Source organism: Rattus norvegicus, chromosome X (assembly GCF_036323735.1).
Source record: "Rattus norvegicus strain BN/NHsdMcwi chromosome X, GRCr8, whole genome shotgun sequence".
NCBI lineage: Eukaryota > Metazoa > Chordata > Mammalia > Rodentia > Muridae > Rattus > Rattus norvegicus.
The window spans coordinates 85981975-85999345 of record NC_086039.1 but is presented as its reverse complement, the minus strand read 5'-3'; the positions used below and the strand labels follow the sequence as shown (position 1 = coordinate 85999345).

At 36.6% G+C, this 17371-nt stretch overlaps 1 pseudogene across 1 annotated transcript in view; it reads right to left on the bottom strand.

Moving 5' to 3' along the window:
• Positions 1-212: 212 nt before the first annotated feature.
• The window catches only part of Cpxcr1 (CPX chromosome region, candidate 1), a 37752-nt pseudogene continuing 20593 nt past the window's right edge, over positions 213-17371 (bottom strand). The window contains exons 2-3 of the transcript NR_176808.1: positions 4586-4690; positions 213-1532 (exon numbers count right to left, since the gene is read on the bottom strand). The product of NR_176808.1 is annotated as a CPX chromosome region, candidate 1 (transcript). The remainder of the gene's footprint in view (positions 1533-4585; positions 4691-17371) is intronic.

Here is a 17371-nt window from a genome sequence, read left to right as displayed (position 1 = left end):
AATGGCTCCCCAATCAGATTTGTGGCAGGGTACATTCCTACTTCTTGTCTCTATAAATACCTGCTTAAAATTAAAATGGAGGCTGCACCCTCCAGTTCTGTTGAGTCAGAGACAGCAGTGCGAGCCTGAGACTGAGCTTGTAAATAAAGACTCTAGTGTGATGGCATCTGTGTTGGCTCCTTGGTGCCAAAAAATTACATTAACATTTGCAATGCCTTTACTATGATTTTATTGAATTTTGGAGGAAACTTCAAATTTTTGTTGAGCAGAATCTCTAGAAATGCCTATTGTGCCTTTGTCTAGCTCTCTGTTTTCTTTACCAGGATCTGGTTTAGTTGCTGTCCAGAAACAGTACTCTTATCAACAGAAATTGATGTGAGGGGAGTTGTAAACATTATCTTGGTTCAGTTGATGACTCAATGTACATAAACAACTTGATTTTTCAATAATCCATATGAAGGTTAAATATCTTCTCTGAAATGGTACTTGTTGAAGTATATACATAGCTTGCATTCAGTTTTGCAGTGTATTGTAATCATACTACATTGATTGATCATGAGATATTTTCTCAGATGAGTTACTAACACTGAATAGTTTTAGAATTTAAAATGAAAAATTAAATTAAGTGCTTTAACTTAATTTTCATAAAAGCTGCAAGAATGATGTTTAAAATGATAATAGTTGTTAAAACAACAACCACAGATGGGATACAGATATTTCCAGTTATTGTTGTACATTATGATTATTGGCCTCAGCTTATGACGAGTTCTCCAATTATTTTCCAAAACTTTTCTACGGACAGTAGGTTCGGAACTGTTGTGTGGCCTCACAGAAAGATGGTTTCCATTCTCGTTCTGATATAACTTAGTTTTTCTTTGAGTCAGTCTTTCACAAAGGCGATGTACCAATATATTTTCAAAGGCCTATGTTCCTTTGGAAATTGATGACATTTTGGTAAGCAAGAACTTCTACAGATTTTTTGTTTTATCCATGCATTATGTTGGAGACATTCTGGCTGAGAGAAATTTCTGCTTATCTCATCAGTATTAAAGAATGGGACGCACCACACAAGGCAACATGGATGTAGCATGATGCCATGTATGGGGCTATGAAAGTAATCACTTACTCTCATCTCCATCCTCACTAGATGGATAGATATAAGGACTTTTCATGAAGTTGTGGTTGTGGGATACTCAGATACTTCTACATAATGTAAACCTAGGGATGGTCAGCTGTCTAGGAATGAGTATCTGAAGTTGAAGAGTATTCTATTAATTCTTCATCTTGGGAATAATTTTGAGTGTTCTCCTGTTCAGAGTGACTGTTTTCTACTTCCTGGGCATCCTTATCCTCCTCAGAACTTGATGAACTCAGCTCTCTGCCTGATACATTGGTTTCCACCTGAGAAATGTTGGTATCAGGAAGCGAATGTTCTTACTCATTCTCACAGGTATTTCGTGGTTCATTTTCAGCATTTTTGAGAGAGTTTTCAGCTGGCTCACTTCTTTAGTTAGTAGAAGTCATTCTAGGTGCTATGGAGAGTGGAGAGAGATAAAGCTCTATTAAATTGAAGAATGTTTCACTTCCAAACAAGTTTAGTCTTTCAGAAAGCATGTAGATGTGCAATTTCTGTGCTTCTCTATAACTCTAAACATTTTATTACTCTTAACCCAGAAAATAAAATAAGCAAAATATTAAATCATAAGACCAATGTAATCTCTTATGAAGTATCTCTTCTCATTGTTTAGTTAGAAAATTTATATAAATCTTAAGTAGTACATCCTATTTCTTGGATATTTAATGAATTTGATCTACTTGTGAGTGTTCATCTAATCCTTTATGGAAAAATATTCCTTTTTTGGATGTCAAGTCTAATAGAGTTTTCACTGAATAAAATATGTCTGTGTTATTGATTTTGTTCTCTGAATTGAGTCCAATGTAAAATGCCATTTCATGAAGATATATGTTTGGAAGAAAATTCAGCATATTTTATGATTGAATATTTTAGCTACATTTTTTTGTGGAATTTTCTTTCCTTCCTTCCTTCCTTTCTTCTTTCCTTTGATTTTAGTCTGTTCTTTTTAAATTACATACATACAGAAAGAGACAACTGATGATTGTTAAGAAGAAAAGAAAAGAAAAGGAAAGGCAGTGAAAGAAAGAGGGTTGAAAGGATTTAAACACAGATTTGTAGTTAATTAATTAGAATAACTTCCACCACTCACTTAGCAATTACATTGCCTTGTTGTTAATCAATATTATATTTACTGCAGGCCAAATAATGGCTGATAATATCAAATTAAACTGTCTACTTACCAATGTACCTTCCCTTCTCTTGTCCTGTCTGATGTTTTTACCTGTGTTTACCTGCTGAACTATTTTCAGCATGTCGTAAATTTCTGATTACTGTGTATCCAACTCTCCTATCTGAATTGACTACGGATAATCTCAGTTTGGTCATTTCTTCAGAGCAGGAAGAAAGATAAAAATGCTACCTCTTTATTTATTTAAAAATGTATTTGCTTATTTTTTTGAGAACTTCACACACATGTACAATGTATTTAGATAATTTACACCACTCTACTTTTCCTCTAACTTCTCCCAGGCACTCCCAAGTCTCTACCCCATATTTCTATCCTGTTTTCATTTTTAATAGCCATGTTAGCCCAATTTGTGCTACCTCTATGCATATGGGTATATGAGATTCATGACCACTTATGTGTGATCAACCTATGAGAGGCCTAACCACTGAAGGAAATTGAGTTTCTCTCCCATCAGAAGAGCACAACATTTATAGTACCAAAAGGCATTATAAACTGCTAGGGATGAAAAATTATCATCAGTCCTACTCTGCTGTTAACACAGTAAGCAAAAAAGAACAACTAGTGTGGCAATATATTTCCATTGATACAATGCTGGTATGATTGTTATGGAATTAATCAATAGCTTTCTGATTGTAACTAATACCCAATATTATAGATCTGGAGAGCAACTCATATCTGGGTAGATCACACATTCTAGAGAGAATTTTCTAATTTTTGCTAACCAGACATAGCAAAAATTAATTATTTTTAAAAGTATCCATGGATTAGAGCAGTTCTATTTCCAGTAGACAGTGGTTAAAATAGAGACTCACAACTACAATATAGAAAATAAGTGACCATATACTACTCATCCACATGAAATATCTTCCTACTAAGATCAGTAACCATTGTTGAAGTGGTGCAAAGATAGCAAGAGTCAGAATTTGTGGAGGAATTCTCTGAAAAAGTGTCCTCTGTCCTTTGCAATCATGAGCTCATCACATCTGTGACTAGTTATACAAACCTGGACAAGATCAACCAGTCAGTTTCAACTCATTTAGAGGCCCTTCCTCCAGCTGAGAGCTTTAGATTTGCTTTTTAATATAAAAATAGCAATGGGTAAAGAAAAAAATATAAGTAGTCTGATACCAGTACTGCAGAGATTTATGAAATTACCTTGGCTTACATTTCTTTTCATGTTTATTTTTAATGAATTACCCTAGATAAAATCTATGCATAGGTCAGCAATATTTTATGAGTCATTGCTAATAAAAGATAAAGAAGTTCAGAGGGACTTCTCTAGCTAGACTTCATCTCCACTGATAAATGATACCTTCCCAAACCATTCAAACGGGTGTTATATGCACTAATAGATTTGAGTTTGTATTTCATGCTCATCTTTTCTTCAAATTAAGCCATAATTAAAAATATTTTGTATGTTTTGATATTAAAGCAAGAATGAGTTTTTCCTAGCAGGAGCATTTGACAGTATTTTAAAATCAATAAGTGGAATGATATTTAATTCTATATTCTTCACTACATAGTGTTATTTTAAGGACATGTAAAATAGATTTTTAAAAAATTTATTGCTTATTTTCTTTATTTCCATTTCAAATGTTATCTCACTTCCCAGTGGTCTCCCTTCTGCAAATCCCCTACCCCATCTCCGTTTCCCCCTACTTCTATGAGGGTGATTCTGCTGCACTCCCCCACTCCTGCCTCACTGCCCTAGCATTCCCCTACACTGGGGAATTGACCCTATACAGGACCAAGGACCTCCCTCTCATTGATGCCATATAAGGCAATCCTCTGCTACATATATATCTATTCACTTTCTACAATATTTAAGCAATCTCCATATCTATTTCTGTTCAGTGAAATAGTTTATGATTCTACTTTTTCATCCTAATTTTTTGTCTTTCTTATTTATTGATTAATATGAACGTTTGAGCACCTTTACCTACTGCGTCATTTTGCTGACTGAGTATCTTAATTTCATTGTTATCTTTTTTCTTCCTACTCAAGCATTCAGCGAGTCTACTTTAATTCGCTAATCTACTTTAAAAATCTCTTGTTTAAAGTTTCCAAACTCTTTCTGAGTTCCACAGGCATATATATGGTGCAACTGATAAACTTTTTTGTGTTTTAATAATTTCATATTTAGCTTTTATGGACAAAAATCTTTTTTAAAGTCCCTTGGCATTAACAATTACAATTATAAGTAAGATAAAGCAATAAATAGATTTCATATTTTAGGAAAAGTTTGAAATAATTAAACTCACCAGTTTGATCACAATAGGACTGGATGGGTTTTAGTGAGGATGAGATTCAGCAACTGGGTAAAAACTGCACTTTCTTGGGTTTCTATAGATCTTGTTGAATAGATCCTTAAAGCAAATAAAAATATCTTCATAAAAAAGAAAAAATGTCAATTTCTACAACTTCTTCCCCTACAATGGTGCTTGCATTAATTGGTTTGTTTGTTTTCTTTTATTCAGTCATAGATTTTAGATTCATTGTTACTTTTTAGCTTTGAAGTGACATTTCCATAAGAATATAGGTGATAATTTTTCATATTTGGAATTACATCACAAGTATTTACACTACTCTACTGTAATAAAACTTATCAAGGAAGGACATGTTATTTAAAGAGACTGACTTATGGAAAGAATTCACATTAAACACCATGTACTAAGGATATACTACTATTAAAAAAAGAAGTATCTTGAGGGTACTCTAGCTCTTCTTCTACTTTTGTCTTCTGTCATTCCTCACCAGTTAGTTCTATTCTTTTGTTATTCCACAAGCTGAAGACCCACTGTTTTACAGAATTCCTACAGCTATCACACTTGACAGGATTCCAGGCAAGTTACTGCATGTACTTTCCATCTTCTCCATCGAATTCTTCCTAGGATATTACTATACCCCACCACTGCTGTCTACCTAATCCCATCTTCCCAGCCTACAATCATCCTCTTGGAGTTCACTACCACACATAATATTGATACACAGTCTCCATATTTCCCCTTTCTTCATCTTTCTCTGATGTCTCACTGATTTCAGATTCTCTTCCAGGAATCTCATAGATATCACACTTGACAGGCAACAACATACACTACAAATTAAACTCTCCTGGAATTAAATGATATTATAAATCAAATTGACTTAACACACATATGCAGAACATTCCACTAAAACAATAAGGAACACACATTCTTTTCAACAGGCCATGGAACTTTCTTCAAAATTGATGATATATTAAGGCAAAGAGGGATGAATAGAGACAGTACTTTTAATAGGATCTAATAATCTATCTTACCACCATAAATTAAAGTAGAATATCAGTAGTTATAGAAATAGCAGGAAGTACACACATTCATGGAAGCTAAACAATATAAAACGGGATGAAAACTATGTAAAGAAAGAAGGTAAGTTGAAATTTAACTTTTTAAAAAACAGAATGAAAATGAAATCGCAACATTCCAAAATGTATAGGTCAGAGAGAAGGTAGTTGAAAGATGAGAGAATTCATAGCATAAACTATATGAACCATTAAAAATTAGCAGATATCTCCAATTAATAATGATGTAATTAAAACTTTAGAAAAATAAGAAATAATACCTGAAAAACTATAGACGGGAAGAAATAACTAAACTGACTTAAAATTATTGACATGGTCAGAATAAAAAATAAGTGGAAGAAAGAACTGCCTCTTTGAAAAAAATAAAGACTAACAAATCATTGGAAAAATTAAGCCACATATGAGGAGATAAAATCTGCATTAATAAAAGTTAGAGATGAAATGGAAAACTTAAGAACAGATACTTAAGGTAACTGAGAAAATCATAAGGTTATAGCATTAAAAATCAGTACTCTTCCAAACTGAAATGGCTAAGAGAAATGGAGGAAAGAATGATACACCAAAAGTTTAATCAAGATAAAACAATTTAAATAGACCCATACTCCTAGTGGAGTAAAGGAAGTAATTTAAATTCTCTCAACAAAAACCAACAACAACTAATCCAAACCAATCAAAAACTGAACCAAACAACAACAATGACAACAACAACATCAACAGGGCTTGTCAGAATGATTTATCATGAAACTTCAGTGAAGATCAAATTACAATGTTCCTAAAATTATTGTATAAAATAAAAACTTAAGTAAATTTTCAATTTTTAATGAAGTCATTATTACTGTGATCTGCTAACCACATGGGGCCAACAAAAAAGAAAGAAAGAAAATTATAGACCAATATCCATTATGAATATACATGCAAAAATTCTCATAAAATATTTGCAACACAAATTCAAGTATACAGCAAAAAGATCACCAAAAAGATTATCCACCATGATCAAGTTGCTTTCATCCCCAAACTGTTTCAATGATTCATACAAATATCAATAAATACAATCTACTACATAAAAAGATGAAAAGACAGAAAACACATGACTATCTAATTAGATACAGAAAAGGCTTTTGACAAAAATCCAACATCGATATCACTTCATGATGAAAACCCTAGAGAAACTATGAATATGAGAGATATAACTTAACAAATGCAATTTATAGTAAAATGCAGTCAATCTCACTCTAAATGAGAGAAGCTCAAACCATTTTCACTGGAATCAGGTATGAGACAAAGATGTTCAGTTTCTTCATACCTATTCAAAATGGTACTTGAAGTCTACAAACAATAAGACAGCTGAAGGAGTTCAAGAAGAAAAGGACTCAGAGTCACTTTATTTGCAGATAATATGATTTAATACAAAAATGATCCTAAAGACTCCAACAGGAAACTTCTAAATGTGACAGATATTTTCAAGAAATGCGGCAAAATACAAAATTAACACATAAAATACAGTAATCTTCCCAAACAAAAATGGCAATAAGGAAGAAATCAGGTCAGCAATACCTTTGACAATAGCCTTGAATGGAAAAAAAACTCAGAATAATTCAAATCAAGCAAATAGAAGACTTGTAGAGTACATTCTTTAAGCATCAAAGAAAGAAATTGAAAAAGACATCATAAGATAGAAAGTCTTTCTACCGCATATATGAGTAGGATTGCATATGACTACACAGAGACTGTAACGTGGTATACAAGACCAGAACAAAAATGTTTCCTGGTGAGCAGGAGAGATGGCTCAGCAGAGAAGACTACTGACTGCCCTTCCAGAGGTCCTAACTTCAATCTCAGCAATCACATAGTAGCTCACAACCAGCTATACTGGGATCTGTTGTTTTCTTCTAGTTTCTCTAAAGACATTTATAGTGTACTCTGATATATGAAGTAAATTATAAATAATTCAATTAAAAGATCTTTTCTGATAATATATGGAACACTAATAAACCATAATGTGGACCACTTAAAGAACTATACAATCCAATTAATTTGATTTTCGTGATTTGCTTTCTGTGAGGAATAATTGACTTAGGAGATCTAGACATAAAAATCTTACTAAAAAAATTACTATGGAATGGTTAAAACTCCCTGAAAAAGAAACTTGAGGGAGAAAGGGTTTTATTTCAGTGCTCAGGTTAATTTTAGGGATGTCTGTACAGAAACTGTAATAGTCAATCACATTATGTGCCCAGCAACAAACATGCAGATATGAATGCATTTATGCTAATTTTAGTGCTTTTGTGTAGGTAATTGATCTTCTTTTACACAATTACAAGCTTCTGCTTTGGGAATGATTCCTTCCACAAAAGGCTCATTCTCCCCACATCAATTAATTCATCTACCATATACATTTACACAGGAAAACCCAATAAAACAATCCAGCATTGAAATATCTTATAGGTGATATCTTGTTTGCAGTTGAAAAAGCTAACCATTATAAACCCCATCCTCTAAATATATCCATAGATAAACCTGGATATAGCTGGAAGCACTAACCTTTCACATGCCAATGGATTCCTTTTCACTGAAGTAGTCGCCAAACTTCCAGGATAAATGTACCACTGTCCCTAATCTATTCATTACTGTCCTTTTAGATGTAGCGAGATGGAAATAATCTTGCACTATCTGTGGAAATTACAGTGCCTACTCCTAAAGATGTTAAATATGATATATCTATGTCACTACCCTTCAAGGAATATTTTCAATACCCAACTTTTCTGATAGACTCTAATCAGATGCATGCCATGTCTCAGTAGGGCTCTAAGAGATGAGGTTCAAAATGTGGACTATGAGGAGCTGTGCTATACTACCCAGGAAATTCTTGAATTTAGTAATTTTTGCACGTAAAATCTCTAAGAAAATGTGAGGAAAATGATTTTAAGAATATGGGATAATTGGAAGAAAGATAAAGCTAGAATAAGCTGAATTTTTTAAATAGGTCTATTTGAAGCAAGATAAAAAGACAGAAAATTAAGAGGACATGGGAAGCAAACAGAAGCCTTTTGCCTGGAATTTTACTTGACTTCCCTGCTGATAAGAGCCTTAGAGCCAGGAGACTTCAAACACAACTAATAGGGAAAATTGTCTACAGAAATAATGTGCATCCTCTTAAAGCTATTTTGGCTTACTTAGGGCCACGAAGTAACATGTAACCTCAAATTTTAACATTTTCTCAGATTTCTAAAGTTATCTCTGACTATCTAGGCCCAAAATAACACTAACTGTAATTTTGAAACTATTTTCCCACCCCGCAATTTATACTGCATCTTCAAACTTTGTCTATTAAAGAAAACAGGTATTTTAACTTTTTGTAGACTATACTCTTTGAGCAAATTTTTTTCAGGGCTTCCTAGCAACCTTTAAAAATGTAACTTGAAAGCTATCCAAATTTTATATGTATTAATATACCACAGAGAGTGTCTCTTTTGAGAAGCCCATATTCAAACTTGAATATATCTTAGTTTTTTTCTAGCATGTCATTTTCCTATCTTAAAATCTATACTGCAATATCATGCTAAATTTGTACTCTGTCTTAAACTGGTTATTCTGAAAAAGAATTCAGTTAGTGTGTGTGTGTGTGTGTGTGTGTGTGTGTGTGTGTGTGTGTGTGTGTGTGTATGTATGTATGTATATATGTATGTATGTATTGGGAAAAGTACCATTTCAGGCTGCAGGACAAGAATGTGTAACAGTGCCTCCAGCACTCTAACACTTGACATATTAAGACAAGATTCTAGATTTAATGTTGCACTTGGAATTAAAGAAAAAATGATGCCCTGCACCAAAATCCCATGGGGAAAGAGCTGAGCTCCCAAAAGTGCAGACAATCCCGAGACCCCAGGAGAGTCGGCTACTTCTGCCCACTTCTGTTCATATTCCTGGCCCCAGAGGAAACTGCCTCAGGATACAGGAAAATAGGAGCCATAAACAGCAGAAACCTGCTGGTTTCTGCCTAGGCACAGAACAGAACTGAACCAGTCCCACACCTCTCTGCACCCAAATCTGGTGGGGGAGAGAGCTGAACTGTCAGAAGTGCAGACAATCCTGAGAACTCAGAGGAGACAACTATTTTCTGTGCACATTCCTGACCCAAGAGAAAAATTGCTTAGTGCCATCTGCTCCCTCTGGGCAAAGAGACATAGGAGCAATCAGGGACAGAAACCTGTGGGATTCTGCCTGGGCCAAGAGTTGAAAGCCAGTAGCCAGGAACGCCTACACACCTGAGTGCAGAAGTAAGACCTATTCTTCTGCACCAAGCAACCCACCTGGAGGCTTCAGATCACACAAACACATGAGCAGCTCTCTGTTCCAGATCAGGCAGAAAGAAAACATGTCTACAGGAGTGCTGACATACAGGCCTACAGGACAGTCAAGTCATTGTCACAGACAAAAATACAAGCTAACTCCAGAGGCAGCCTGATGGCAGAAGGCAAGCTCAGGAATCTAAGCAACAGAAACAGACTACTTGGCATCAACAGAGCCCAGTAATCTCAATGAAGCAAATACTAGATATCCAAACACACCTGAAAAGCAAGACTTGGATTTAAAATCACATTTTAAGATGAGGATGCAAGATTTTAAGATGGACGTAACTAATTCCCTTAAAGAAATACAGAACAACACAGGTAAACAAATAGAAGCTCTTAAATCAGAAACATAAATATTTCTTAGAGGATTACAGGAAAGCACAGCCAAATAGGTGAAGGAATTGAACAAAACTGTCCAGGATTTAAAAATGGAAATAGAAAAAATAAAGAAAGCAAAAAGGGAGACAAACCTGGAGATAGAAAAGCTAGGGAAGAGATCAAGAGTCATACAGGCAAGCCTCACCAACAGAATACAAGAAAAAGAAGAGAGAATCTCAGGTGCAGAAGATACCATAAAAAACATCGACACAACAATCAAAGATAATGTAAAAGGCAAAAAGTTCCTATCCTAAAACATCCAGGAAATTCAGGACACAATGTAAAGGTCAAACCAAAGTCTAATAGTTATAGAAGAGAGTGAAGATTCCCAAATTAAAGGGTCAGTAAATATCTTCAGCAAAATTATAGAAGAAAGCTTTCCTAACCTAAAGAAAGAGAGGCCTATAAATATACAAGAAGCCTACAGAACTGTAAATAGATTGGACCAGAAAAGAAATTGCTCCCATCACATTATAGTCAAAATACCAAATGCACAAAACAAAGAAAGAAAATTAAAAGCAGTAAGGGAAAAAGGTCAAGCAACATATAAAGGCAGACCTATCAGAATTATACCCGACTTCTCATCAGAGACTACAAAAGCCAGATGATCCTGGGTAGATGTCCTATAGACCTTAAGAGAACACAATTGCCAACCCAGGCTACTAGGTCCAGCAAAACTCTAAATTAACAGAGATGTAGATACCAAGATATTCTATGACAAAACCTAATTTACCCAATATCTTTCTACAAATTCAGTATTACAAATGATAATAGATGGAAAACTCAAATTCAAGGAGGGAAACTACACCCTAGGAAAAGCAAGAAAGTAATCTCTTTGCAAGGAAACCAAAAGAGGACAGACACACAAACATAATTCTACCCTAACAACAAAAGTAACAGGAAGCAACAGTTATGATTCCTTACTATCTCTTAACATTAATGGACTAAATTCCCCAATAAAAAGACATAAACTAACAAACTGGGTAAAGATGACTCATCATTTTGCTGCATACAGTAAACATACCTCGTAGACAAAGACATACACTACCTCAGAGTAAAAAGGCTGCAAAACATATTTTCAAGCAAATGGTCCGATGAAACAAGCTAAAGTAGACATTCTAGTAGCAAATAAAATCTACTTTCAACCAAAAGTTATCAAACAATATAAGGAAGGACACTTCATAATCATCAAAGGAAATCTATGAATATAAGCTCTCAATCCTAAATATGTATGCTTTATAAGCAAGGGCACTTATATTCATAAAAGAAACCTTATTTAAGCTCAAATTGCACATTATATCTATGATACTAACCAAGCAAGTGAAAGATCTGTATGAGAAGAACTTCAAGTCTCTGAAGAAAGAAATTGAAGAAGATCTCAGAAGATTGAAAGATCTCCCATGCGATTGGCAGGATTAATATAGTAAAGATGGCCATTTGCCAAAAAAAATCTACACATTCAATGCAAAACCCATCAAAATTCCAACTCAATTCTTCATACAGTTAGAAAGAACAATTTTTGAATTCATTTGGAATAAAAACAAAAGCCCATGATAGCAAAAACTATCCTCAACAATAAAAGAACATCTGGGGAAACACCAACCCTAACCTCAAGCAGTATTACAGAGCAATAGTTACAAAAAGTGTTTGGTATTCGTAAAGAGAGAGGCAGGTAGATGATTGGAATAGAATTGAGGACCGAGAATGAACCAACACACCTCTGGTCACTAGATCTTTGACTAAGAAGCTAAAACCATCCAGAGGAAAAAATAAGCATTTTCAAAAACTGTTGCCAGTGCACCTGGAAGTCACTTTGTAGAAGAATGCAAATTGATCCATTCTTATTGCCCTCTACAAAGCTTAATTCCAAGTAGATCAAGGACCTCCACATAAAACCAGATAGACTCAAACTAATAGAAGAAAAAGTAGGGAAGAGTCTTGATCACATGGGCACTGCAGAAAATTTCCTGAACAAAACGCCAATGGCTTATGCTCTAAGAACAAGAATCGACAAATGGGATCTCATAAAACTACAAAGTTTCTGTAAGGCAAAGGACACTGTTGTTAGGACAAAGCAGCAACCAACAGATTGGGAAAAGATCTTTACCAACCCTGTAACTGATAGAAGACTTCTATCCAAAATATGCAAAGAACTCATGAAGCTAGACTTCAGGGAGACAAATAACCCTATTTAAAAAATGGGGTTCAGAGCTAAACAAAGAATTCACAGCTGAGGAATGCCGAATGGCTGAGAAGAACCTAAAGAAATATTCAACATCTTTAGTCATAAGGGAAATGCAAATAAAAACAACCCTGAGATTCCACCTCACACCAGTCAGAATGACTAAGATCAAAAACTCCTGCAAGAGCAAATGCTGGCGAGGATGTGGAGAAAGAGGAACGCTCCTCCATTTTTGGTGGGATTGCAGACTGGTACAACCATTCTGGAAATCAGTCTGGAGGTTCCTCAGAAAACTGGACATTGAACTGCCTGAGGATCCAGCTATACCACTCTTGGGCATATACCCAAAAGATGCCCCAACATATAAAAAAGACACGTGCTCCTCTATGTTCATCGGAGCCTTATTTATAATAGCCAGAAGGTAGAAAGAACTCAGATGTCCTTCAACAGAGGAATGGATACAGAAAATGTGGTACATCTACACAATGGAATATTACTCAGCTATCAAAAACAATAACTTTATGAAATTCATAGGCAAATGGATGGAACTGCAAAATATCATCCTGAGTGAGGTAACCTAATAACAGAAAAACACACATGGTATGCATTCATTGATAAGTGGATATTAGCCCAAAAGCTCAAATTACCCTAAATGCACAGAACACATGAAACTCAAGAAGGAGGATCAAAATGTGAATGCTTCATTCTTTCTTTAAAAGGGGACCAAGAATACCCTTGGCAGGGAATAGAGAGGCAAAGTTTAGAACAGAGGTTGAAGGAATGCCCATTCAGAGCCTGCTCCATATGTGGCCCATACACATACAGCCACCAAACTAGATAAGATGGATGAAGCAAAGAAGTGCAGACAGACAAGAACCGGATGTAGATCTTTCCTGAGAGACACAGCCAGAATACAGCAAACACAGAGGCGAATGCCAGCAGCAAACCACTGAACTGAGAATAGGTCCCCCATTGAAGGAATCAGAGAAAGGACTGAAAGAGCTTGACGGGGCTTGAGACCCCATATGAACAACAATGCCAAGCAACCAGAGCTTCCAGGGACTAAGCCACTACCCAAAGACTATACATGGACTGACCTGGGCTCCAACTGCATAGGTAGCAATGAATAGCCTAGTAAGAGCACCAGTTGAAGGGGAAGCCCTTGGTCCTGCCAAGACCCAAACGCCATTGAATGGGATTCTTGGGGGGAGGGCGGTAATGGGGGAAGGATGGTGAGGGGATCACTCATATAGAAGGGGAGTGGGAGGGGCTAGGGAGATATTGACCTAGATACCAGGAAAGGGAATAACAATTGAAATCCAAATAAGAAATACCCAATTTAAGAAAGGTGGAGAAAAAAAAAAAGCTCAGGTGACAACAGATGCTGGCGAGGATGTGGAGAAAGAGGAACACTCCTCCATTTTTTGGATTACAGACTGGTACAACCATTCTGGAAATCAGTCTGGAGGTTTCTCAGAAAATTGGACGATGAACTACCTGAGGACCAAGCTATACCTCTCTTGGGCATATACCCTAAAGATGCCCCGACATATAACAAAGACACGTGCTCCACTATATGTTGTTCATAGCAGCCTTATTTATAATAGCCAAAGCTGAAATAACCCAGATGCCCTTCAACAGAGGAATGGATACAATAAATGTGGTACATCTACATATTGGTGTACTACTCAGCTATCAAAAACAATGACTTCGTGAAATTCATATTCAAATGTATTGAACTAGAAAATACGGTCCTGAGTGAGTTAACCTAACCACAGAAAAACACACATGGTATATACTCACTGGTAAGTGGATGTTAGCCCAAAAGCTCAATTTACCCAATATATAATCCACAGAGGACATGAAGCTCAAGAAAAAGGACAACCAAAGTATGGCTGCTTCTACTCCTTCTTAAAAGGTGGAACAAATATAATCATAGGAGGGGATATGGAAGCAACATTTGGAGTAGAGACTGAAGGAAAGGCCATTCAGAGCATGCTTCCCATGGGGTCCATATATCTACAGCCAACAAAACTAGATAAGATTCATAAAGCTAAGAAGTCCACGTTAACAAAAGCTGGATATAGATGTCTCCTGAGATACACAGCCAGAGCACGCTAACACAGGCGAATGTTAGCAGCAAACCATTAAACTGAGAATAGAATTCCAGTTGGAGTACTTAAAAAAAAGGATTGAAAGAGCTGAAGGGGCTTGCAACCCCATAAGAAAAATAATGCCAACCAACTAGATCTCTCAGGGACTAAAACACTACTCAAAACTATACTTGGCTGACCCATGGTTCCACCTACATATGTAGTAGAGGATGGCCTTGTGGGACACCAATGGAAGGAGAAGTCCTTGATCCTGCCAAGGTTGGACCTCCCAGTGTAGGGGAATGCCAGGGCGGGGGGAGTAGATAAGGTGTGGAATGCCCTTAGAGAAGAAGAGAGAGGGACGGGATAGGGGGCTTATGTCCGGGAAACATTTGAAATATCAATAAAAAATATCTAATAAAAGAAAAAATATACAAAATAAATAAAAACCAAAAAAAAAAAAATGCTGCCATTGTTTATTAGATTAGTTGGATAAGCCACGGGTCAAACCTTTTTGCATTATGCATGATCTTGAGATGACTTATTGTTGATTCATGGATTTTTTGCTCAGAGGAAATGAAATACTAGAGTGGACTCACCATGTTAAACAAATTCACTAAAATAGGGATCTAGGTGATGGGTGTGTCCTTCACTATTATAGAAATCAATTTCTAAGAGGGGAAGAAGTATATTTAAGAGCTGTCACCAAACGACAACCAACAGATTGGGAAAAGATCTTTACCAATCCTACAACAGATAGAGGGCTTATATCCAAAATATACAAAGAACTCAAGAAGTTAGACCGCAGGGAGACAAAAAACCCTATTAAAAAATGGAGTTCATAAGCCACTACCTAAAGACTATACATGGACTGACCCTGGACTCTGACCCCATAGGTAGCAATGAATATCCTAGTAAGAGCACCAGTGGAAGGGGAAGCCCTGGGTCCTGCTAAGACTGAACCCCCAGTGAACTAGTCTATGGGGGGAGGGCGGCAATGGGGGGAGGGTTGGGAGGGGAACACCCATAAGGAAGGGGAGGGGGGAGGGGGATGTTTGCCCGGAAACCGGGAAAGGGAATAACACTTGAAATGTATATAAGAAATACTCAAGTTAATAAAAAAAAAAGTAAAAAAAAAAAATGGAGTTCAGAGCTAAACAAAGAATTCACAGCTGAGGAATACCGAATGGCTGAGAAACAGCTAAAGAAATGTTCAACATCTTTAGTCATAAGGGAAATGCAAATCAAAACAACTCTGAGATTTCACCTCACACCAGTCAGAATGGCTAAGATCAAAAACTCAGGTGACAGCAAATGCTGGCGAGGATGTGGAGAAAGAGGAACACTCCTTCATTGTTGGTGGGATTGCAGACTGGTACAACCATTCTGGAAATCAGTCTGGAGGTTCCTCAGAAAATTGGACATTGAACTACCTGAGGACCCAGCTATACCTCTCTTGGGCATATACCCAAAAGATGCCCCAACATATAACAAAGACACATGCTCCACTATGTTCATAGCAGCCTTATTTATAATAGCCAGAAGCTGGAAAGAACCCAGATGCCCTTCAACAGAGGAATGGATACAGAAAATGTGGTACATCTACACAATGGAATATTACTCAGCTATCAAAAAATGACTTTATGAAATTCATAGGCAAATGGATGGAACTGGAAAATATCCTGAGTGAGGTAAGACAATCACAGAAAAATGTACATGGTGCATACTCATTGATAAGTGGATATTAGCCCAAATGCTCAAATTATCCTATATGCACAGAATACATGAAACTCAAGAAGGATGACCAAAATGAGAATGCTTCACTCCTTCTTTAAAAGGGGAACAAGAATACCCTTGGCCGGGAATAGGGAGGCAAAGTTTAAAACAGAGGCAGAAGGAACACCCATTCAGAGCTTGCCCCACATGTGGCCCATACACATACAGCCACCCAATTAGATAAGATGGATGAAGCAAAGAATTGCAGGCAGACAGGAACCGGATGTAGATCTTTTCTGAGAGACACAGCCAGAATACAGCAAATACATAGGTGAATGCCACCAGTAAACCACTAATCTGAGAACGGGACCCCAGTTGAAGGAATCAGAGAAAGGACTGGAAGAGCTTGAAGGGGCTGGAGACCCCACATGAACAACAATGTCAAGCAACCAGAGCTTTCACGGACTAAGCCACTACCCAAAGACAGGGTCATGGACTGACCCTGGGCTCCAACCTCATAGGTAGCAATGAATAGCCTAGTAAGAGCACCAGTGGAAGGGGAAGCCCTTGGTCCTGCCAATGCTGAACCCCCAGTGAATGTGATTGTTGGGGGGAGGGCGGTAGTTGGGGGAGGATGGGGAGGGGAACAGCCAAACAGAAGGGGAGGGGAGGGGTTAGGGGTATGCTGGCCCAGAAGCTGGGAAAGGGAAGAACAATCGAAATGTAAATAAGAAATACTCAAGTTAATAAATATATATATAAAAAAAGAGCTCTGTAATCACCCTTTTCTGCAGGCAAGATCTTAAAGTGAAAGCTCCGTATCCTCATTGGTAACCAATTCCATAGACTTAATTGGATTCTGGAGTAGCAAGAGCCAAGTGGCAGGACTGAGTTGCCAAAGGCAAGGGAAGTTTTCACATTGTTAATAGACAATATAGGACAAGAAATGACGAAAATAGTCCAGATGACAAAAGCTATTAATGATC